Raw genomic sequence first — 25,559 nt, 5'->3', positions numbered from 1 at the left:
CAGGCATCTATTAACTCGTTCTCTCACAAACTTTATGATTTTTTCCTACCAAAAAAGGGTGGGGGGATTTAACAGCCTCCTCCTTAATCAAAGAACATCCAATTTCCTCAATAAACCTACTGTGTATACCTTTTTTAATTCTCCTAACTAACTCTTTGATTATGACCACAACACAATTTGAGTTATTGGCCTTTTTATGAGTTAAAAGAATTGATACTTTAATTGTCATAATTTTTTCATATTTAATTGTTATCTATTTATTTTTTGACAAGAATTTTAGGTACTGCATGGTGTACCAACAAATATCATTGGTACCGTTTCGGCAGTATCTGCCTCTGTGTAACAACTACTTCGACACATTTTTAGTTATTCCAGTTTCCTAAAGAATTACCTAAGGCACAGACTAGAGAAAATCCTTATATAAAGCAATACCAGAAACATCAAAAGGACAACACAGAACATCTCAAAACAAAAACAAAAAAAACGAAAAAAAGGGCATGAAGAGAAATTAAAAGCAAAAATATGCTTAAACTCATTTGGATATGTAGGTGCTTCTGTACATTGAAATGCAGGGGCTCAAATTTACTTTCAATGGTAGAAGGTCCTGGACTTTTAAAAGTTTCAGTCAATGACCCACCAAAAGCCTTCAGTCAAGTGTCAATGAAAAGGATTGAATAAAAGTTGTAAGTGTAAAATTGATCATAAGTTATGACATAACAATGCTATTTTCTGCTATGACGTCATTACTATGATCAACTTTACACTTACGACTTTTTTGAAATTGATGCCAGGACCTTTGTAAATGAAATTACAATGTGAGGGTCCTGGACCATTGACTCGCATTAATTTGCAACCTTGGTAATGGTTTTTATTCTAAGGCAAAAAAAAAATTGTCTTGTTTCTTGCTGCCTGCTAGAAAAAAATACAGCAGGTAGGTAGGTAAATTATTTTATTTTCCATAAGCATTTTACACTGAGGTAATGGGGAAACAATCATGACTTTAACAGTGCTTGAGCCAAAGTTTAGGGTAGGAAACTAGGATAGGAAGGGTAGCAGGAAACAGACGTATTATTTTTTTGGCCAATGAAAATAGAGTATACTTTATGATAAATTACAGGTACTAACTATGGTAACTCTACAGCATTAGTGATTACCTTCCTTGTTAACAATCATTTAGAAGATGAGGATAACGAGAAAGCTAAAGCATGGGAGAAAGTTCTGATAGAATACCTCAAGACCAAACAGGACCACCCTAATATGACCATTTCATTCAGTACTGAAGTAAGTTCAAAACAATAAAAATACTAATAATAATAATAATAATAATATGAGGGTAACACAGTTAGTATATAACTCATCTTCCATGAGGCCTTCACATTAAACAAAAAAAAAATTACAGAGGTCAGTTACAATGCCACAAAATAAGTACTGTAGTAGTATGTAATACATAATTGCATGCAAACAACATTATTATATAACATTATAGTACATGTAAATACAGCTGAATTCTTCTATAGCCACTTTTTCCATTAGGAAGATTTTTTATTTCTGCTTAAAAAGACTTACTTCTTTTGCACTTCTTTTTTTCATTTGGGAGGTTATTCCAGGGAGATTGGCCAGAGTAAACAAAAGTATGAATAATTCTATTATAGGTTTAGGAATAAAAATAGCATTTTGTATCAGGGGCGGATCCAGGGTTTGAGTTTAGGGGGCATTAATTGAATAAAATGCCGTGCAAATCAGGGCAAAAAATATTATGGAGTGAAACTAGTGGTGAATTTTTGTTTCTTACCGATTTAGAGGGGGTGTATGCCCGGTGCACCAGTCCTTGATCTGCACCTGTGTATGGCATTTCGTGAATACATGTATGGATTTTATTCGGAAACAAATCTTATTTTATCTGCTAAATAAGATGAACCTTACCTATTTAAACATTTGAAGACAAATAAGTAATTGTGATGTAATAATTCTGTCCTCAACAGTTACCCAACATTAAGAAATAAAGAGGGGATTTGTTGGGCATGGAATACTGTAAATTCACTAGTTTCGTGAGTGATTTATTTTCGCGACTTTTGCATATTAGAATTATTGAAAAAGCATACTTAGACTTACACTATCTTTATATGTTCAAGCAATTATTTTATTAAAAACGCGAAATTTGCGAACGACAGCAAAACATGAATGAAAGTAGTCACGAGAATAAGTTGGGTTACAGTATGCAGTGATTGTATACGTATACATACACAAGAAAAATTGCAACTTATATCTTATATGAAAAAAAAATGCTATTTTATATCATTTACAAGTTCAAATCCTTATTCCCTTGTTACTATTTCACTGTCCAAGTTTTGGTAATTTGGTGATATGGAGCTTTGAGAATACTTAAGAAAATAAGCAAATTACAGCCTGTACCTAATGTTTTTATGAATTTCTTCTTAACCTCCTTTTGAAAAATCTTTGGATCCGTTCTGTCTACATTTGCAAATAGAGTGATAAAAACCGTTGAAAATGTATACCAATTTGCTGATGATGTTTTAAGTTTTTTGTTGAGTACATGTTACTGACTTTTGTGTTTTTTGTAATTTTCTAAAAGCATGAATTCAAAGCAATATATTCATTTCTCTCCCATGATAAGCTGACGTTTAAAAATGCACAAGACTTTTTCCCACTGGGAGGTGATTAAATTTCTGTGGGGGTTTCCTGCCATATTACATTTTCTTAGTTTTTTACAGATTTTTATCTGGGTAATGACACTTTCAGTTTCTTATATTTTTCAAAGATCCATAGAAGATGAACTAAATCGAGAAAGTAAATCTGATATATTAACAATATTAATCGGTTATCTCATTATGTTTGGATATACATGTATAACCCTCACCCTCGGGCTATATGGAGCCTGTGACAAACCAGAGAGACTTTTGGTAAGTCTGGTTTCGTGTAAATTGTACTAAGCTCTATACTACTATAGAATTTTACACATTGACAATATTAGTCTGTTCTAATTGTGTTTGGGTATATAACTCTCACCCTTGTTCAATATGGAGCCTGTGACAAACCAGAGAGACTTTTGGTGAGTCTGGTTTCGTGTAAATTGTACTAAGCTCTATACTACTATAGAATTTTACACATTGACAATATTAGTCTGTTCTAATTGTGTTTGGGTATATAACTCTCACACTCTGTAAATATGGACCCTGTGACAAACCTGAGAATATTATTGTATTTTAAGCAAATGAGAGCCTCGACAAATGTGATGACTTTTCATGCAGAATTGTCAACTTTCCTTTCATCTGTGGAAACATCCCTTTGGCTCCTGCGTATGGAGTGTTCATATCACAACTCATACGTTATGCCAGAGCTTGCCGAAACTAAGCAGACTTTTTGTATCGCGCTAGAACTCTAACGAATAGGCTTATGGAACAGGGTTATGTTGCTACAAGATTGAAGTCATCACTACAGAAGTTTTATGGTCGTCATCATGAACTCGTGGATCGTTATGGTGTATCCATCAGCACCATGAAAACTGATTTATTCAACGGGTCATAGTTTTCCTTTCCTCGTTTGTCTACCCCGGACTTGACTTTTTATGAGCAACTCGGCGGGTGTTTCTAGAAAAGCAGAGGACGCTTACCCTACCGGTGCACCTGGTCCATGCTCCTAGTTTTTAGTGGAGTCTGAGTTGCTCATTTACTTTTGTTACTCTGTATGTATGATTTGAGTTACTTTATGTTCTTTGTTGTGTATGTCTGTTTTCCATGTCTGGTCTTTGTCCCTGGAATACATTCTTTTGATCACCGCTATAACCTTGGTTCCCTTGATTAATCTCTATCAACTGTTCTTCAAATTCTACAATATGATAGGACTAAGAAATAGTTATACGGTGTATAGCTGTCGGTGTGGATAACATCTACAGTCTTGTTCAAGCTTATCAGGTAAGCACAGTTATATTGGTGTACCATCAACCCTCATCATTATTGAGGTGGTACCATTCTTGGTCTTAGCTGTCGGTGCTAGGAAGTTACTACCTTGTGATGTATATTTTATTCTGAATCTTGCATTACTAGTCTGCTCACATCATGCAACAAAGCGAAGGTCATACTGAATTTTTACATTTTGTATAGTAGACACAATTTTTCTTTAAACATTTAGCGGATTTTTATGAAACTTTATATGAAGGTGAATTACTATTAGATTGTGCACGAAACAAAATAGTATTTGCCAGATGAAAAGGAATTCTGAATAAAAATGTTCTCTTTGCTAAGTCCTATGTTCTTTTTGCAGAGAGACAATAGACAAAAAGGAGAAAGTTTGGAAGAACAGATTGGCAGACTTGTTGGCCATGTTGGGCCTTCCATGTTACTGAGTAGCTCTGCTGAATGTAATGCTTTTTTTCTTGGTATGTATATGTACACGAAATATTCTCATTTTGTACCATGACAGTACTTTGTGTTCTTGTGAAAGTTGCGTGTCCATCTGTCCATCGTGCCGTCTGTTTATCCCCCGACAGTTTCCAGAGGATAACTTGAGAACAGATCAATGATATTTTTTTTTAAATACTTTGCACAGTTGTTTAGTACCACAAAATACATATTAAGTCATATTATCTGTTAAATGAAAGATGTAGATTTTTGAGTAAGACCATTTTGAACATTTTGCTGTCACCCTTTTTCACCATCATGTGTCAGGGTATGTTATATTAATGCCCTATTTTATTTCCCTTGTTGTGCCAATCTGCTATGCCTTCATTTTTATTGTATACCTTTTATGTAACAACTAAATTTTCCTACAATTTCTTTTTGAGTGAACAAATATACTGTATGCATATTATATCACACTATCTGCTTTGTTTAGTGAAACATGTCTAAACCATACCATGAATAAACTTGAAACCTGTCTAAACCATACCCTGACTAAACCAAAAGCCTATCTTAACCAGACACTTTTTAAAGTCTCTTCATATCTGTTATTTTTAACCTTGATAGACCTAACACCTGTATAAACAGAACAGAAGGGGTTCGGTTTAGACAGTTTTCACTCTATAGCAAATAGTTTATAATACTTTGGGTTAAATTACAAAGAATGGACTCAGTTTAGTCAACCTAAAGTATTCAATAGACCTTAATTACTCTTCTGGTCTTATGGGTCCAGGTGTCAAATGATTAGGTCTGCTAAGCTTGTTGTAAAAGGAGACTGAATAGTGCTCAGAACACTGGCCGGGGCTAGGGCAACAGAGCAGCTGAGTTGTGTGCCCCAGGTGGTGGAATGGGGTACCCCTGGCATGCTACATGCTGGGGTTGTCAGGCCATGAAAACCATAGTGGTGCAACCTGTTGGGAAAGATGCCTCTTTCCTCACAGGTTTAAGAACCCTTCTTTTTTATGATAGGAGTAGGAACCTTTGTGCCACCACGGGAGGCTAAATTGCCTGACACTATCCCCTTTCCCTATTTCCAGTAGCAATCAAAATTCGTCGACCCTGTTATCCTTGTCTCCATTTTTTATTTCATCATCATTTCATGTTCATTTTATCATCCATTTCATATTCATCACCCAGATATAACTGAAATATTGCTACTTGGGCATTAAACACCAACAATCAAGCAATCAATTACCCTTCAGTCCAGCAGGTAACTAGCAAGTCCATATAATGCCATGTAACCATTGTCTTCATAAAATTTTCATGAAAAATATTTTCGAATGAACTGATATACTGTATTACATTACGATAATATAATAGCTTTGATATTCTATTGACAAACCTTGTAAATTATTCATTTTTACAACTTGTTGCACTGCCGTTTTTTTTAATCTTAACAGGTCTCTTAACACCTCAGAACAAGTCATAGTTAAATGGTTTTTAAGTACTTTAAAGTACGATCTTTTGATTTAGCCTTTTAAATGTCTATTCATTTTTTAACTGTGTCATATTTTGTATACACATATTAAATTAACTAACTGATTGTTAATGCAATATATATCATAGAGCAAAAGATATAATGCGATTATGTTTCTCTCTTTGATTTTTTTCATTATCGGTTATCGACCCTTAATTCAATAGAAAAATTTAAAACACATTTTGTAATGTTATTCTACTCAATATGGAATCAATGATTACTATATGGTTCATTACAATTCTATTACATTGTATGGAAACAAACATTTCCAGTTAATTAAATATAATTAAACCTAATTAGCCATTTATTATTTACTGCTTAACCACAACATTGGAAGTATTGTAAATAATGATGAATATATACTGTTCAATATTTTATTATAGTAGTTGGTCCGGTAAATATCTCCTTAATTACTCTGACATACTGAGGGTCAGAAAATGTTAAAGTTTGTAAAATTGGCTGTTGCTGTTAAATAACCCTCAAATTATTCAAGATTTGGTACTACACTTCTATAGCTAAAGGAGATATTGTAATTTGACCACGGTTTTTAAAGGGTGTTCTTTAGATTATAATAAATGCACTCCGTGATTTCAACGTGTCATAGTTTTCCTTTCTTCTTTTGTCTGCCCCAGACTTTTTATGAGCAACTATAAGCGGGTGTTTCTAGAAAAGCAGAGGACGCTTACCCTACCAGTAGACCTAGTCCATGCCCCCGGTTTTTAATGGAGTCTGAGTTGCTCATTTGCTTTTGTTACCTTGTATGTCATCCTCCCAAGTCAGGTTTTTGAGTCCACCCTCGCTCACTCAAACTCCTGACATCACTCATTCATATTTAGCAGTTATTATCCAGCCAATTCTGATTGGTTGCTTCTGCGGGTGAGAAGCACCAATGAAAATTAATTTCACATAAAATGTCAGTGGAAAGGTAAACAATAATAGTACGAGGTAATGGACGATCCGATATAGTAACAGAAAGTTGTATGATGTCACAAATGATGCAATATGAGCAAAAATGATAACTGTAGATTCTGTTTAGATTCTTTACTGAAAAAAATGACATTATGTGTAGCCACTTTGTAACTTATATGGAAGAGTTTCTATTACGAGTGATTTGATCGGATTTTGGATCTGGGTTAAATTAAAGTAACTCACTAGATGGCACTGGACGATACCCGCTAAATATGAATGAGTGATGTCAGGGGTTTGAGGGAGCGATGGGGGACTCAAAACCCTGACTTGGGAGGATGCTCGTATGTATGATTTTAGTTACTTTATGTTCTTTGTTGTGTATGTCTGTTTTCCATGTCTGGCCTTTCTCCCTGGATTACATTCTTTTGATTACTACTATAACCTTGCATGGTTCCCTTGATTATTTCCATCTGAGTAATATATGATTTACACGTCTTCCAATACAAAGTTTATTCTCCAATGTCTGATAAGCAGTTTTGATCTGTTGTAGTGATTTGTTCACCTTTAATGATTTTGTGGTTAAAACTTGAAACCCAAACAGCCGTATATTTTTTTTTTGCTGTATTTTGTGGTTGACACTTAAAACCTGAACTTCTGTTGCACACTTCAACACTATGCCTCTTAATACTATATATGTACATTACATAACAGATCAGATGACCTTTCACCCTATTAAGACATTTAGTGTTGATTTCCTATTGATTTACAGTCAGTATTGTTTTAAGTGCCAGTCTCTAAGAATCAGGCAGTGGATGAAAACATGGTGTATAAAAAAACTACCACCATTTTGAAAGTTTATTTGGACTATTTGTAAATCAGAATCTGAAGGAAAAAATAGACAGTTTATGACATGCATGTTTCTGATCGGTGGGGTTATGACATCCATTTTTCTAATTTTCCCCATTTTGCCTGATTCTTACAAGACCTTATACATAAATCAAATATTTGTTTTATGTGCAGTAATAGACATTTGATATATGGTTGTCGACCCTTATCAAAGTTTTTTTTTTAATAGAGAGCGCTTCAAATTGAATCAGTGCTTTATTCTTTCACATGTACATCTATTTCAATCAAAACCTGTTTGGGTTTACACAATTTAATATCAGTAATCACATTTTAAATAATAATTTGCCATTGCTAATTGATTATGATACCGCCATTGTGAATTATTCTGCATAGGCGTTGCATATATATTGTGAATTATTCTGCATAGGCGTTACATATATAATGTTCAACCCGTTGAAACAATAGTTGGTCCTTAACAGAATGTTAGAGTTTGTTAGATGTTATCAAAACTTGTCAGTTAACTTTTCTTTGATAGAGTCAATATCAGTATGGAGAAATATCAAAATTTGACCACAGTTTTTTTAAATGTACCTAGCATTTCAAAAGTTGCATTTCAAACAAAGGCATATAATTTGAAAAAAAAAAAACCAATACTCAACGAGGTCATTTCATTTTCATTTGAACTTGAATCTTGGTTTCGTTGAATACTTTTTCACTGTATTGAATAATTTATAGTGCACATTTAACAGATAATAAGAGGTATTTAAACATTGATCTTTTGAGGCATGCTGTGAAAAGGTAATTCAAATCTCCTTGTTGGATCACATAAAAATCTTCTATTCTAAAGTTAATAAATTTCCTTTATTATATAGATAGCAGTAATTTAACTGAATGTTTCTTGTGTAAAAAGTTTTGATTATTCACACCGTTAAATAAATTGGTAATCTCACTTTCTGACTTTCTCCTGCCAAAATGTCACAAAACATTACAACATGTATATCAATCCACTGTTCACAAAATTTACATTTTATGTTGAAAATAGCAATGAATAATTGAGAAAATATATATAATAAATAGGACAATCAATTGGTTAATGTGAATAACCAAAATATTATCACGTTTGCCAAGAATGCATATTACAAGTTCTGCACACTCGTTAAATTTAGGCCATCGTGATCGTATTTTGGTTACTCACCGTTTCCGTTTTTATTATCTTATTAGCATTTTGTTCAATTATGAGAGCAATTGACATTACAGAGATCCATTGTCGGTTGAGATTATTAAGGAAGTAGACCTAGGGTGAGACACAACACTTAAAAATCGTTGGAACGTTTGTATTCAACATTTTACATCAATCTTATGTAAGCATCTTAATTAACTTGGATTCATTTTATTCTGCTTCAAACGAAAGCTTGAGAGGCTTTGATGAAATTGAGTATGATGCAAACATATCACTGATTTCATGAGTTACATCCCTTACCCTAGGTCTACCTCCTTAAACTTGTTACAGAGTAATTTGTGTATGTAGAAAGTAAATGTGAGATTGATAAATTTTATTTAATTTTCATTAGCAAATTTTTTTGAATATTCTTCAAATATTTAACATCAGCATTAGATATCATTTGATCATACTATAACAGAACAGGATTCTTGTAACTGCTTCTTCAGAAGTTGTGAATAACAAGAGGTATGACTTTAGATATCGTTTGGTCATACTCAGAACAGGATTCTTGTAACTGCTTCTTCAAAATTCGTAATTATCAAGATGTATGACTTTAGATACTGTTTGGTCATACTCAGAAGAGGATTCTTGTAACTGCTTCTTCAAAATTCGTGAATAACAAGATGTATGACTTTAGAGACCGTTTGGTCATACTCAGAAGAGGATTCTTGTAACTGCTTCTTCAAAATTCGTGAATAACAAGACATATGACTTTAGATACCGTTTGGTTATACTCAGAAGAGGATTCTTGTAACTGCTTCTTCAAAATTCGTGAATAACAAGACGTATGACTTTAGATACTGTTTGGTCATACTCAGAACAGGATTCTTGTAACTGTTAAACTGTTATTCTTTCAAAGTCATGAATAACAAGACATATGGCTGAGCTGAGCATAGAGTTCATCGTCTTTGGATTGTTTTTCTCTTCTTATTGTTGTACATTGCTATGGTATTTGTGAATGTTAGTTGTGATAGTGTCAGTCATACAATCTTATTTTACTTAGATTGTTAGTCGTATGTCTAGATATTCACTGCTTTTGGAAGTATTCTACCAAACTAGCAGATCTGTACAGTGCTTGGAGGATGGATAGGGGGATGGGGATATGGGGGTTAATGGGAACGGAATCTGTGGTTGAAGGGGTTGAAAACGGTGGTAGAGGGGATGGGGAAAGGTGGTTGAAAGGGCGGAAATTGGGGAATGAAAAAATACAGGAAGGGGGATTATGGGAACAATAACCATGGGTAAAATGAAAGGGGTCAGGTATGACGGATGGGAGACAGTGGTCTATAAGGAGGGAAGTGGGGATGAAGACACTGGTGTTAAAAAAAATCCATTTGTTTCACATGCGTTCTTCTCATGTTTTATATCTGTTGATTGAAATAATATGCAGTATATATAATACATGAATTTCCTGTAAACACAATCATTTAAAGAGCCACCTATGTTGCGATAGTATCTATAATTCCTGTAAACACAATCATTTAAAGAGCCACCTATGTTCCGATAGTACATGTATCTATAATTCCTGTAAACACAATCATTTAAAGAGCCACCTATGTTGCGATCTATAATTGTCATTGATCAAGTGTTGGTTTAGGAAGTAATGATCAAGTTAAATGTCTCCGCTTATTGTTTAAACAAATAAAATCTTTAATCTCTCTTTGTGGTTATCGAACTTAATTGTTTGCGTAAAATTGAATTTTCTACAGAAAATCACTGAAAATGTTAAATTTGAATGACCAACAAGACAAAATTTACTTTTATAAGAGCTTATTAGCTAACTAATGGAAACACTGTATATATACAGATTGATACATTAAGAAAATATGTGTGGTCCGGAAGCTTCATCATTCAATGTAAACCCTCGGTTTGATGTTGTGATACAAGTATACCTTCTAAAGATTAAAAAATCATCCCATCCTGTTCAGATATGTTAAAGTTTGTAAAATGATACCTTGTTGGAGAGAAACTGCTACATGTAAGACATAAGCTTTGTAACAATCTTGGTGCATTAATTGTATTACAGTATATATTTCATATATTTGTACTAAAAACATACTTGTATCAGAATTCAAGCCTTGTACATAATTGATAAGGTAACATTTGACCACACTAAAAAAAATTTATTCATCTCGGCAGAATTTGGAAGGATACAGGTTTTATCTTGTTTTTTCTGTTGGACAGTCTGCCTGTCTGTATAAACAAATGCAGTGACATCTTTCTAAAGGGTTTGATATACCCTTTCAAACTAACTTCTCTGAAACTGCTGAATAGATTGAAACAAAACTTAGTATGAATGTTTCTTAGGTATTTGAAGGGTATTCACCAACGCAGTAGTCAGACTTGCAGTATTCCAAATTTAAAAATATGTAAAACACTGAGGCTTCATTCCTTTCATTGCATATGGTAGAACCTCTCTGTGATGGATTTGGCTTCCTCTTTCGATAGATTTGGTTATGTTTACTTTTTGTATACAACTAACATTTTGATTATGATCTTCCTACATATTTGATTTTAATGCTTCTGATAACAGGTTACTCCTTGAAACATGTGTACAGCATATCGAAATTTACAATATATAAAACTGGTATTTTTTGTACTTAGAACATCTTTACCATTCTGTGTGTGGGGATGTATAGGTCTTTATCCATAGGCTCAAAGTTCTTGTCTGTTTACACAGGTTCCAAAGCAGCGAGAGATCCAGAAATTCAAAAAAGGGGGGGGGGATGCTCATGTGATTTCTAGTGACTTTCTGTGTACTTGACCAAAAGCAGGGGGGAGGGGGTGGGAAGAAGACAAATGAAATTGACATAAAAGGGACACAGGGAGATGTATCTGGTATAGGTTTTTATACCTCTGAATTACATTACTGTCAATAGTAATTTTAATTTCACCTCCCTCCCAGTGGAGATGATTTTTCACAGTGTTCCCACAGTGGAGTCACTTTTTCAAAATTTGAGTGTATTCATTTCTCATGTCAACATACAAAATCATCTATTTGATTTAGCTGCGAAACGTAGCTCTAACTATTTTTTTAGGTCTACTAACTATTATTTTAGATCGCATCAAAAAAAAAAAAAAAAAGATGAAGAGCTACGATTTCTCAGCTACTATTTGATTGTGCTTACACAACATTTCAGTAAAGAAAAAAATGATTAAAATGAAATAAAAAATATCTGATCATAATTTGAAAGCGAAGCAGTCTGTGTGATATTATATGGACTAGCAGTTATATCTAAGAAGTTAAACAAATCAACATCTTCAAGTATATTATTTTCAGAAAAAAAAATTTTTAATCTTCTCAAACTGCTTTGGTCGTCTTTACTCTTTTGTGATAAAACATTTTCATTGATGAAATTGACAAAATGTCTTTATTGCAGAATTTAAATAAATGGCGGGTTTTCAGTTATCATCCTTTGTTCTAAGATTTTGCACGTTTTGGAATGTATAACTCTACCAACTCTATGGAACGGTGTACTGTTTTATGAAACATAGTTTTTTATTGCCTTTTGATATTATATATGACATTTTGATTCATTGCATCATAATCATAATGAATTACCTGATTGTGATAAGTTACTCTACCGTAAGTCGTTTATTTCTGCTTATAATCGTACTTATTAACCAACTACCCAAAATATGTCAAAAACTGACCAATTGATATGAATTCACACCGGGCATCTATACGGGGCCAATTTGAAAAAAGAAGGCCAATATGGATCAAACCAGGGCCAATACGGCATCATAACTTCCATTTGTTTGACTCCGCCATTTTGAGTTAGAATTGAATTTCATGAAGTTTGATCACCAGATCTAAAAGCTGCAGAAACACAAAAAAAAAAACTTTCATTTTATACAAAAAGGATATTTAAGACTGATTAATGCAAATAAACCTACATATTCTTGGTAAAACACGAAAACAACTGTTCTACAAATCGTCTAGTTGAGTTGGTGAATAAAATTGTCAATAAATATGCAATTTTATATTTGCCCTCTAATAGGTTTCGGTCAATCATATTGGCCTCCACAGCTGTATTGGCCCTCGGCGATGCCTCGGGACCAATACGACCACCTCAACCAATATGACAGACCTCAAACCTGTAACAGGGCCAATATTAGGAAATGTCAAAATTTGGCTACAGATTTTGAGTTTTGGGTATTTTTTACATTTATTGACAATCAACAATACAATGTTGAAATGACTTTTTGACAAACATATCACACAAATCAGCAGTAATTTCAAAGTTTTGGTTTTGAAGTTAAAAAAAAGGGGGTGGGGGTTGAGTGGTTTTGTCAACAAATACCAAGTCTCAATGATTAACAATAAATAATGCTTTAACAACCCAATTCAAGAATTTTCATTAGTCCTTTACCAGCTGACAAGGGGGACTTTAGATTTGTACTCTGTCTGTCCGGAAAAAAATTTGTTTCTAAATGCTTGCAGATATTGAGCTGATTTTTGGTATGTTTGTCTACCTCGATGAGTTACGGATCAAGTTTACATTTCGTTCCACTTTGCTGATTTTTTCCAAAGTTACCAACTTTCAGTTTTATGCACTGTACCAAAATTTCAGTTTTACATGTTTTTTCTAAAGAAAACCTATTAAAGTTATCTCATTGTAACAATATGTTAATATAACAAAAGATTGGGTAATTATTCATTTAGATTGGTATTGAATTTGAAACCTTAATAAATCTGTCCAATTGTCTGTGCATAAAACTTTGCAAATCTGCATCTGTTAAATGGATTTGAACATCTCTCTGGTATTTGTCCATATCCCTTCTTCTGTTCAAAATCAAGGTCATTTCCTCTGTCATTTATACTTGATGATCCAAGGAAGGAAGTATTTAGGTCACTGGTTTAAACAGCCGGAAGGGGACTATTTTGCAATACCGGTACTCGCAGAATGCTTGTTTATATATGTTTTTAAATGTATTCAGTAGTGATAGTATCTCTTGTTTTTATGATATTAGAGATAAAGGTGTCTACCTTTAAATCGTGAAATCAAAACTTAATTGTTCCGCCTTTTTTAAACAAATGTTACTGATCATCATATTCGATTATCGAACGTGACAATGAAAACAATAAGGAAATGGCATAAAATAAAATATACAATTATAGCTCTTTGTTTTGAAAAATTTTTAAAACATGGTAGCAATAGTGATCAGAAAAGTACAAGGATTAATTTTGGAAGTCATGGAATAGTATATATTGTCTGTTTAGATGTATTTGCTAAAATTAAAATCCTAATGCACCTCATTAGCTGTGTGTGGCATGATACATGCCATATATATACATTTCAGATCATATAGTATTACGTGGTCCGGAGCACCTCAATACCCCAAACCGAGGTAATGTAATCTTACAGCTTTCCATCTCTCCCCCTGCTCATAAATGTTAAAGTTTGTAAAATGTTAGGGGAGGGGAGGGGAGAGGAGGAGATTGGATGTGGTGGGTAATTACAAAACTTAAGAGTATATTTGAACCAAGTATTGAGTTGCACATTTGACCACACCTTCTTTTTATACCACCCCATAAACAAATTGGTGCTTAAAAAGTATTTTTATGTAATGGGGGTAGAAGAGTTTAGAGTTTATCAATGTATATATACCCCTGGTAAAGTACTTAGTTTGTATATGTTGTTCCTATTTTTTTATTGGTCTTTAGACATTGAGTTGAATTGAGCTTTATGGTGTGTTAATTGTGTATTTTGTTGCATGCTTTTGTTATATGTGTATAGGGGGACAGTTGGGAGCCAATCAAATTAGTTGTACCATTTTTTTGCACCTTTTCACTTGTCCTGATTGGCAGGAACCTTTTAATAGCCTTTCTTAGGCACCAACCATTTGATTCTCTGCCTTTATTTACCTTGTGTGTTTTTGAATTTTGTTTTTTATATGGTAATGGTGTAGTGTGATACCATTTCACTGAATCATATTTTATGTCTCCTCGGTTGCCAGTGAAAGACAGACTTAGGGTGTACTTGCATATAATGTTCAGTGTTCATAGCTCTTCCATGGGAGTATTAACATTTTATTTATATTTTAAAATATGTTCTACTGACAAACAGTTGGGGGCATATTAATTTACCCCTGTCTGTCCGTCCGTCTGTCTCAGTCCATCTGGATTACACATGATCATGGCTTGTCCGGCTATCTCCTCTTACAGGTTTTGAACAACATTTAAAATATTTTACAGGATATTTCTACACATGATGAAGGTGTGCAGGGCCAAAGGATTTTAATTTTTGTGAAATATTACGGAAATTGGTGATAGTTTTCATCAGAAATAGCGCTATATGGTTTGCTGGTTATCTCCTCCTGTAGTTTTTAAACTATATCTAAAAAAAATTTTTGCAGGATGTTTCTACACATAAATATGGTGTGCAAGCTCATAGGATCTTGATTTTTGTGGAATATTATGGAACTGGATGATAGTTGGACTTTGTAATTTTTGTCAGCAATATACCCCAAACAACAAAGTTAGGAATTTATTATTGGGGTATTAACATTTTTATGTGTCCGTCAGTCCATCCATCAGTCCTCTTTTTCTCATCGCAAGTATTTTTGCAGTGCTTAGCCTAACATACCAAATATTTACTGCATCAACCAACAGTACATAATCTTTCTGAATCTGCAAACCATGTCTTCATACAAAAATAAACATGTTTTTAATTCGGCAAATCTAGCAAGTGGGGGCATCATTATTGTCTTACAGACACATTTGATTTACTAAAAAAATCACTACTAACAAATAACATGGGGGCTCCTGTGACAAACAGGCCTTCTAGTTTCAAAGTTGATATACCCATACATGCGTACCCTTGGGTTTAAATTCCATGATATGATTATGAAATGGATCGTAGTAAATTAATTTTTTTCCTTATGCTAACATGAGTATTCATGACACTGTGGTTTAATCTTATAAAACACCTCAAGTTTTTAACAACCTGACAATAATTAAATGTGTCACTGCACCTTTGAAGTTTAGATATTAGTTTTCACTTTTGATAATTGATCTTTTGATTATGAAGCCTTTTAAATATCTCTAATGACTGTCATATTATGCACGTGTTAATTAACTTATTGATATTTAACAATGACAGATTTGTATATGTTTTGATTTTTTGCACCCAGTAGTTATCGACCCTTACAGGCGGAACAAAAATTTTAAAACGTTCAGTATGCAATTCTATTCAATATATTCAAAATTTGATTACTCTGTGGTTGATTTAGATTATATTAAGTTCTAAAGGAATAACAATTACTGATTAATTGAACAAAGTTATATGTAATTAGCCGATTCTGGTTGATTGCTTCACCATAACGGTGAAAGTGTTGTGATCGATGATGTTTATATACTGCTCTTTCTGTTATATTAACAGTTGGTCCGGAAGATATCTATTAAGGTAATTTCTGAGGGTCAGAATATGTTAGAGTTTGTAGAATAACGTAGCTGACATCATACTTCACCCTCAAAACATTCTAGACTTGGTTCATGATATCTGCAATTTGACCACATTTTTTACATAACATTCTGTAGTATGAGGATTGTTTTATAATACGTTTGTTTGTTTGTTGGGGTTTAACGTCCGAGCAGCAATATTTCAGCTATATTCAGACGATTTTTTTTATTATACACAATCCTTGTGACTTTTTGGGTACCTATAGCTCTTTGGCAAAGAAATCTATTCTACAATCCCTTTTGGCAGCAACAATTTGATTCTTGAAGGGTGGGAGGAGGCAGAGTCAATGTATATTTTGAAAAAAATTGTTTGTTTCCAAATTTTTTAGAAAAAAAATAATTTGTCCTCAGCAATGTCCAAAAAATTGTATTCTCCATTTTTCATTTCCACTTGTTATACTATATATTTGCTTCTAAATACTAATACCCCCAAAAATTGAGTCATTTTTAATTAGATGTTAGCATACAATTCTATTCATATAGCACTTAATGACCTTATGACTTTTTTTGAAATTTTCATCAGCTATTGAAAACAATCTATCTCACTACTGCATAGCTCCTTCCCCCCCAAGAAAATCAAATGGATGTTGCCTTAAACTTGTGTGTTTTTGAATTTTGTTTTTATATGTTAAAGGTGTATTGTGATACCCATTTCACAAAATTATATATTTGTCTTTTCAATGGCCAGTCAAAGACAGACGTTGGGTGTAAGAATTTATCACCATTCACCGAAGACCTGTCTTCTGCCTTTCTTTATGATCTGGTTGTTTTATCTTCTTGTACAGCTAGATATCAACAAGAATGATGTGATATGAACTTGTGATATAAAAAATTAATACACTGATTATTTGTTGTGTGATTGAGCATCATTTTCTATAAATCCTGATTGGCCAAAAGTGATGTTGTGACGTTTCCTCATAGCCAAAGGTATTTCCTTAAATTTCAGAACTCTGGGCATGGAAAACTGTGTTAAAAAAACATAGCTGTAGTAAAAATTCAATATTTATGTTTGATTTTTAAATAATTTTCAGGTGCTCTGACTGACATGCCTGCTGTGAGAGTTTTCTCCCTTTGTGCTGCCCTTGCTGTTCTGTTTGACTTCCTTCTACAGATCACTATATTTATTGGTTTGATGACATTAGATGCTAAAAGACAAGAGGTGAGGATTAGCTCCCTTGCATATTGCTACTCTAGCAAAACAATATTGTTTGTAATTAGGGAGCAGTATTTAACCGGAATCAAGTTTGAGTAAGTTTTATTAGGCTCTTTGTATTAAAGAGTAATCAAGAGAACCAAGGTTATAGTGGTAATCAAAAGAACGTAATCCATGGACAAAGACCAGACATAATAAAAACAGACATACACAACAAAGAACATAAAGTAACTAAAATCATACATACAAAATAACAAAAGCAAATGAGCAACTCGGACTCCACTAAAAACTGGGAGCATGGACCAGGTGCACCTGTAGGGTAAGCGTCCTCTGCTTTTCTGAATCAGGTTTGAGTAAGTGTTATTAGGCTCTTTGTATTAAGAATTCAATCTGTCCTTTTTTCATCTTACATGTCAATATAACTCTACACAATCGGAATAGTATGAGGCATAACCTCAAATAAATCTTAAGGCAAGAATAAGACAAAACGCAAAATAATTGATAATAATATTTTGCCAAAAAATTATATATATTCATAAGTTGTTGTAATTGTATTCAGTTTCATTTATGTAAAAAGTTCATAATTCAAACAAATTAATAGTCCTAAAGCCATTCACATCCTTGTGACACAAAACACATTCTGCAAAAGACTTAAATACTTTTAGCAAACTGCTTATAAAATGATAGTTGTATAACAGTTAAATTAGTGCTGTATACATAAAGGATGGGAGGCTGGGTAAATTTATATGTGTCTTGTTATGCCACTTGTATGAAATATTTCTTTTAACCAGAAAATAATCCAGATTTGATTCTGTAATTTAGAGTTACGATGGAAGTTCCTGCTGTTAAACACCTTTGATATTCTGCTTAAAAAATCATCTGATGCCACGATGTAAGTTCTTATTTCTTATATGTATTATGTATTTTTACAAAAGTATTATCTACATTATCTAATCGCCACGTTTGAGAAGTTCGATAACCGTATGAACATTGATTTAACTACAGTGTACACGGTGTGTAATTTGTAAATCGAATAAATAACTTGTTACAGTTAAAGTGACGTGCATCACGATGTGCTATTTGTGAATCGTAAAAATAATTTCTTATGAGAAACTTTTCCAACTTTCATACAACAGATGCATTGTGTATTTTTTTATTTTTAGTTTGTATTTTTTGAGCTTGAACTTGAAACATACACTGGATATTTATGTTAGTCATCACACGCACAGACACACATTCTTGATTTATTTGATATGATTATTTTATGTACTTCTTTATTTGACTGTTGTTACATTGAAACTGTATTTCTTTTGTAGCTTTTCACCAGTACGTTTATGTACGAATAAAATCGTAACTCCCTGATTTGTTTGTCTCCAAACGCCTACATAAACTGTGGTTTAGCTGGACTGCGGCCTTGGCAGTCACATGTCTAATTGTGCAATATCAACCGAAAGTGAATAAATATTCTGTAAATTAACCAGGTAAAAAATTAACCTGGTGTGACCAATCAGGAACATGTTCACTAGGTCTCTAATAACAAACTTCAAAGAGAGGTTGTAAAAAATATAGAATTAAAACTTTTTAATTATCAAAAATTTACCCATGTTCTAGGAATATCTTTCTTGCAGCAAGACAGTTGTGTTTTTAATTGGGGAACAGTATTTACTTGTTGAATCAAGTCTGTCAGTGATTAAGGTTTACCTGTAGTGAAAAATTTCCAGGAATATCTACTCTGTAGCAAGACAGTTTCACTGACGTTTCCATCCCAATGGGGTTGTTGTCTCTCATATGTTGTTGACATATACACCATACCTATTCTTGTTATATTATATATAAGTAGGGGGTAAAAATTAAGAAATACAAGCTGGTAGCCCAGATAACATTCTTGTTTCATATTTTATATAAGTTCAACTAAATTTTACCCGAAGGATTGGTAGCCCAGATCAAAATATAATACCATGGGCTACTGGGCAACTGCCAATTTTTATCTGTGAAGTAGGGGGCAATACCAGAGTATTTGACTCTTGAATCAAGATTAGAGTCAATGTTTTCGTTGTATAAGTAGTTTGAAGTTGGAATATCTAAATATTGCAACACAATAAGCTCTGATGAGAACATTTGATTTTGTTGGATAAGAACTAGTGGAATGGCATGCTCTTCTTTATTTATTTTGGCGTAGAGAATACAATGTAGCACCACGGGTCACATCTCACTATTTTGCTGAAAACTGCATAGGTGTTAGCCCTCCTGTTTTTTACAGGAATCTCCCGTTATTTTACCTTTTGACCCGCAAAAAAAAAAGTCTCCCGTGCGGGAAGCATCAATCTCCCAGTTTCAAGAATTCCTCCTATAAAAACCTCCCCTAATTGAACGTTATTTAAAATCCTCTGTTATATTTAATTTATCACTTAACAAAATATGTCGATAATGTCGTCATGCAAAATCTCCTGCAAAATATGTGGGTAATGTTGTCATGCAAAATCTCCAGCAATTTTATGATGGATTGCAGGAGTAGGTTTGACTAGGTTAACAGGTATGAAACTGTCCTTAAATGATCCAATTTTACTGCTTGAATGAGAATGTATTTGTTTATTTCTGAGCTGAGAAAAAAATATTGGAATTGAAAATAATATTGCCACGACTAAATTAAGACACATGAATGATACATATAATCTGCTGTGCCAAAGCTCATGTCAAAATTAAGACACAACAAAGTGATAAATTTTTGTGGATTTGATCTGCTGTACCAAAGCACATGTTTTGCATACAGAAATTTGCAATATTTACGTCATCAGTATTTTGGTAGTCATGATTTTTTTTCTCTTCAGGATTCCCAATTTGATGTGATTTGCTGTGCAAAACTATCCAGTAGTAAACTGGAGAAACAGGAAGGATGGTTATTTTATCTGACGAAGACCTTCTACGCACCATTCATCACCAATGTGGTGGTTAGACCCATTGTTGTAAGTTCATTTAAGTAGCAGTCTTTGTAAGAATCATGCAAAGTCTGTAAAATGTGATACACCTCAAAACAGGCTTCATATTTTTATTTTTGTGATTAAGTTGCTTTTTATATCTATATGATGAAATGTATAATTATTCATTCCAATCTGTCTGCTGTTAGGCAATGAGACACTTGACACAAAGTATGAATTTGACCAGAACTGAAGTGGTTACTTTTTTACCCTTATTCCTAAATGATGCCAGTCAAAACCTGCAAAATCAATCCCAAACTTCTTGTGTCTCCCTTATTCTTACTTAACAAACCCAAAAATCTATCCTAGTCTCCTTTCGTGGTATGGCACCTTGTAGTAAAATTAATTAATATGAGATTCATTCACTTTCACTCTTTGGCCCTTATTTCCTACAAAGTTCAAGTCGTAACCCCCAAGTCTTAATCAATCTCAGTCTTTCTTGGGTGGTATGGCACCTTGTCATACTATTTCATAGAGATTCATTCTAAAGATCAACCAACTATTTCTCAAATAATGTCATGAAAACCAAGTGTAGTAAAAAAAGTATGGTTCTACCTATGAGCTACATACTAAGGGAGATAATCCAACTCTGATTTTTTTATAAACACTATTGTCTGTGAAAATGAAAGCAATTGTCTTAATTTTTTTTATAACCACTTTTGTCATTTTGATGTTTCATCTCCATGAACTCTTGTTGTCTTAAGTTTTACAAAACTTGCGTAAAATTTTCTTGAAAATTGAAGTCTAGGAATTTTCACATTGGTTTGAAATGTGGTATCCAAAACAAAAAGAAAATTGAAGTAGAAAATTGATAGGCCTGGAAGCCTGGACTTGCTTATTTTTTAGATGAATCCTTAGTTCCAGTAATTTGCCCTTGTTTTTTGAACTTATCTTAGACCTTAGGTCATTGATTTATGAAATGACTTCTGTGTAGTGAACATTATGAGTTGTAAAAGCACCTGAAAATGTATTAACTCAACCATGTTTGTGAATTCAAGTGATAACATTTAAAAGTAAGTTTTCAACTTTCAAACGTTCTTTTATTATGATTTATTTTTGTAGGTTATCATCTTTGTGTACCATTTCTGTGCCAGCATCGCATTATTACATAAAATAGGGATTGGATTAGATCAGAAGCTGTCGATGCTGATGTAAGGTTTTGGCTGTCATACCCCAATAAACAAGTGGATTGTATACTGGACTTACCTTATCTGTCCATCATTCATTCCATCATTCTGTCCATCCTAATTTGATCACAACTATCTTAGTTCCCAATGGAAGGATTGATATGTTAAAAGCAATTTTAGTTGCTGTCTGATATCAACTTCCTGTCAAATGGGGTATGCCATTCACAACAACGCCTGCAACTTTATGTTTTTACCTGTGTCACCTCATTGAAAGCATGTTTTAGCAGCTTTTTTCTTTTGTCAGATGAACTAGGCGATTCATTCAAAAAGTTAATCTTGAAAATTCACTGTCAAATCTTTTTTAAAAGGCAATTTTTCTTTCTCTTATCTCCACCTATACAACTGAATGGAATGTATAATGTAACTTTCACAGAATCTTAATTGCCGTGTGAACATCATATATAAGATTTTGATTCAAATTGTTTTGAAAAGGAGCCATGTTTTATGATGTTTTATATTCTAAAAATATCATTTTATTGTCAGTTGAAACTTTGCTTTTACTTTTTAAGGAGGTAGACTTTGGGTAAAGGAAATAAATGTAGAAATCAGTATTATGTTTGTATCATATTAGATTTCATCAAAGCCTATCAAGCTTTCATTTGAGACGGAATAAAATCAGTCCAAATTACTTTGATACTTACATGAGATTGATGTAAAATGCTGAATAAAAACGTTCTAATGATTTGTAAGAGTTGTGTCCCTTACCCTAGTTCTACCTCCTCATTTGCTGTTTTGTTCCAGTGTGTATTATTGCAGTTACCAAATAACTCTCTTTACTATATCGAGTCATTCACTGAAATAGGACTTTTTAATATACTTGCCCAAATCCAGGAAATTTAAATTTGTATTGGATATAATAACCAACAGACATATAAATTGTGTAAGATGTAAGATGTATGTTTCACCCAGCAAATTATATATATATATATATATATTCATTCAAGTCATCTTGTTAACTATTTCCCCTCCTGGTGATATTGTTTGGACTATTTTCCCTCTACGGTAAATTTCACAATCAAATTTCCCGGACTTTTTTTATCTCATATATTTCATTGGTTTAAATTGAATGACGTCATGGGAGAGAACGTGGGAGTTTTTATAGTAGGAGGTTAAATACCAAAGCTGCAGACGACAACAAAATGTCTGAGGGATGTAGGTTCACTTCCCTAGTTTTTCAGTGTAATAAAACACATATTAACTGGATGTGAGGGTAGTGGCTGTTTTATTGTCCCCGAGGTACTAAATGCTGTCCTCAGCATTGCTATGGACAATACAATGTAGTAAGTACCTTGGGGACAATTACCCTCAAAGCCAGTCAATAAGTGTATAATACGCCACAATGTATAGATATCTGTGATTAAATTATCAGAGGGTATTCATAAAAATGTTATTTTCTTTTCAGTAAATAAATCTTTAAGTAGTGGTTGTCCTGTCAACAGAATGGCCAATGGTAGACCTTCAGTGGATGATTTTATGAAGTATTTACCAATGTTCCTTAAAGACAACCCTGGAGTCAAATGTTCCAAAGGGTAAGACAAAAATAGTTACCTTTTTCTGAATTTTAGTCAATGCATTTCCTTATAAACTCAATTAGCTATGCTATATTAAGCCTCCATTTCTTTCATAGTTCCAAACTTAGTAGAAACCCTGGGGTGGAATGAAATCACCTAATCTGAAAACCTAAGCAATCTTTAAGTAGAACTCCAGATAAGAATCATGCAAAATGTGATTCATAGTAGGAAAGCCTACATTAAGATGTTATAAAAAATTGAGATTTCCATTTCTCTTTCGTCTACTATGGACTTGACTTTTTTATGAGCAGCTCGGTTGGTGTTTCTAGAAGAGCAGAGGATGCTTACCCTACCGGTGCAGCTGGTCCTTGCTCCCAGTTTTTAGTGGAGTCTGAGTTGATCATTTGCTTTTGTTACTTTGTATGTATGTTTTTAGTTACTTTATGTTCTTTGTTATGTATGTCTGTTTTCTGTGTCTGGTCTTTGTCCCTGGCTTGCATTATTATGGTTGCTGCTATAGCTTGGGTTCCCTTGGTTACTCTTTGACAGAACTATTTGCCCTTGAAATGTTCATTTAAATGCATTTCATGGAAATTGTAACTCAGTTTACCAAAATGATACAATCTATGTTGTATTACATAGATAGTAACAATTTTCTGAATTTTCCACCTGTACTTGTATAAATTTTTCAATATTTCACACTGTGAAATAATTTTCACTCTCCGACTTTCTCCCGCCAAAACGTCATAAAACAACGCAACACTAATATCAATCTGCTGTTCACAAAATTCAAAATTTATTTTGAAAATAGCAACAACTATAGATGAATAGGAAATCAATTGGTTATGGTGAACAACCAAAATATAATAACTCATGCCAAGAACACATTGAGATTTAACTTGTGAGCAGAACAAGATCCGCACACTCATTAAATCTAGGCATTCTTCGACACTCATGATAATATTATGGTAGTCAATTAAAATTGTCAAAAAAGTAAGTTATTCCATACCATGTTTCACCCACTGCCAGATTCTTACAGGGACTAATATTAAGTTAAAGCATAAATTGTTAAGAAACCTTTTCACTTTTGTTACAATGTATTAACACTTTTGTATGTTTGAAAGTTGTGGAACCTTAAATGCCAAAATTCAGGGATGGACATTTCATATGATTTAGCTGATTCAGGCATTGGGTTTTTGAGTTGGGAACCCCCTTTTCAAACTTGTTTTTGTTAATATCATGCAGAATTTGGGCAAAATAAGCAAATGATGAGCCTGAATTCCATTTTTTTCTGGATCCTCCCCTGTTAAGTTGAGCTACATGTCATAGTTTTCAATTTCTTTTGTAAGTTTCATTTTATATTGACAATAACAGTACACTAACTTGACATATAACTGATATACAGATGAGGCTTAGAACTGTTTGAAAATGAGAGGCTGTGCAGAGCATTTTCACCAGTTTGAGCCAAAAATTCATATGTCAAAGTTTTCAAGTCTTATAATGCTGCAAAAAAAATTAGAATGTTTTATAAAAAATGACATTTTAAGCACAAAAACCAGGTGGCATCCTGGCAACTTCAAAACTAATTACCTTTTCATGAAATCATGACTGAAAGTCATATTCAGTTAGTGACTGTATATCACTTGTTAATATACAATCAATGTATTTCACTGCTCAGATAGAATGGTTGTAGTATAAAATGAATTTTGCCATTTTTTACAGAGGACATGCAGCTTATGGAAGTGGTGTTAATCTTGTAAAGAATAACAAAGATGTTGGAGGTAACAATTTTGAAGAGAAAATCAGAAATTTTTAATTACTGAAAAATCTTAATTTGTAACATTTTAACTTTTGATATTATCTAATATCAATTTCATATTTCATTTTAAAACTTGAATTACTGAACTGAACTAATTTAAAGGTTAATTGGTCTAGTCAGAAAAATGTTGATGGTACTATAAAATTCAGCAACCTTTCTGTCTAAAACTGGTTTCCACAATTTGCCCAAATAGATTCTAAGGCATAGATGAAACTATACTGATAAGGAATTCACTGATTGATTTTGAGGTTCCCTGTAATTTTACTTTGATATATTTTTCATGGCAACAGACATTAAGTACTTGTCAAACAGATCAGTAGTTGATCCAGGAGGGAGAGTGCATTGGGTTGGTACCCCCTTTTTTATTGGAAAATTTATCATTTTCATGTGCAAAAGTGACAAAAAAATGGCAAATAATGTCCTAGCACCCCCTTTTACTTGGATACCCGGCTGGCACCCCTCCTTTTCAAAAAGGCTGGTTACGCCCCGTAGATTGATGCAATATGATTAACATATGTTTCAGTTAACATATGATTAACATGTTTCAGTTAACATATGTTTTAGTTAAGATATGATAATT

At 33.2% G+C, this 25,559-nt stretch overlaps 1 pseudogene across 1 annotated transcript in view; it reads left to right on the top strand.

Annotated features, from left to right (window-relative positions):
* The window catches only part of LOC148598128 (NPC intracellular cholesterol transporter 1-like), a 35,716-nt pseudogene that overhangs the window by 9,227 nt on the left and 930 nt on the right, over positions 1 to 25,559 (top strand). The window contains exons 8-15 of the transcript XR_015918708.1: positions 1,118 to 1,281; positions 4,282 to 4,396; positions 17,366 to 17,493; positions 20,316 to 20,450; positions 21,525 to 21,613; positions 22,517 to 22,536; positions 23,052 to 23,178; positions 24,883 to 24,941. The product of XR_015918708.1 is annotated as an NPC intracellular cholesterol transporter 1-like (transcript). The remainder of the gene's footprint in view (positions 1 to 1,117; positions 1,282 to 4,281; positions 4,397 to 17,365; positions 17,494 to 20,315; positions 20,451 to 21,524; positions 21,614 to 22,516; positions 22,537 to 23,051; positions 23,179 to 24,882; positions 24,942 to 25,559) is intronic.

This window comes from Perna viridis, chromosome 14 (genome assembly GCF_037379345.1).
Source record: "Perna viridis isolate PV_CMFRI_1.1 ecotype Kerala chromosome 14, ASM3737934v1, whole genome shotgun sequence".
Lineage (NCBI taxonomy): Eukaryota > Metazoa > Mollusca > Bivalvia > Mytilida > Mytilidae > Perna > Perna viridis.
The sequence above is the reverse complement of the archived record's forward strand: the minus strand, read 5'-3'. Positions and strand labels throughout refer to the sequence as shown.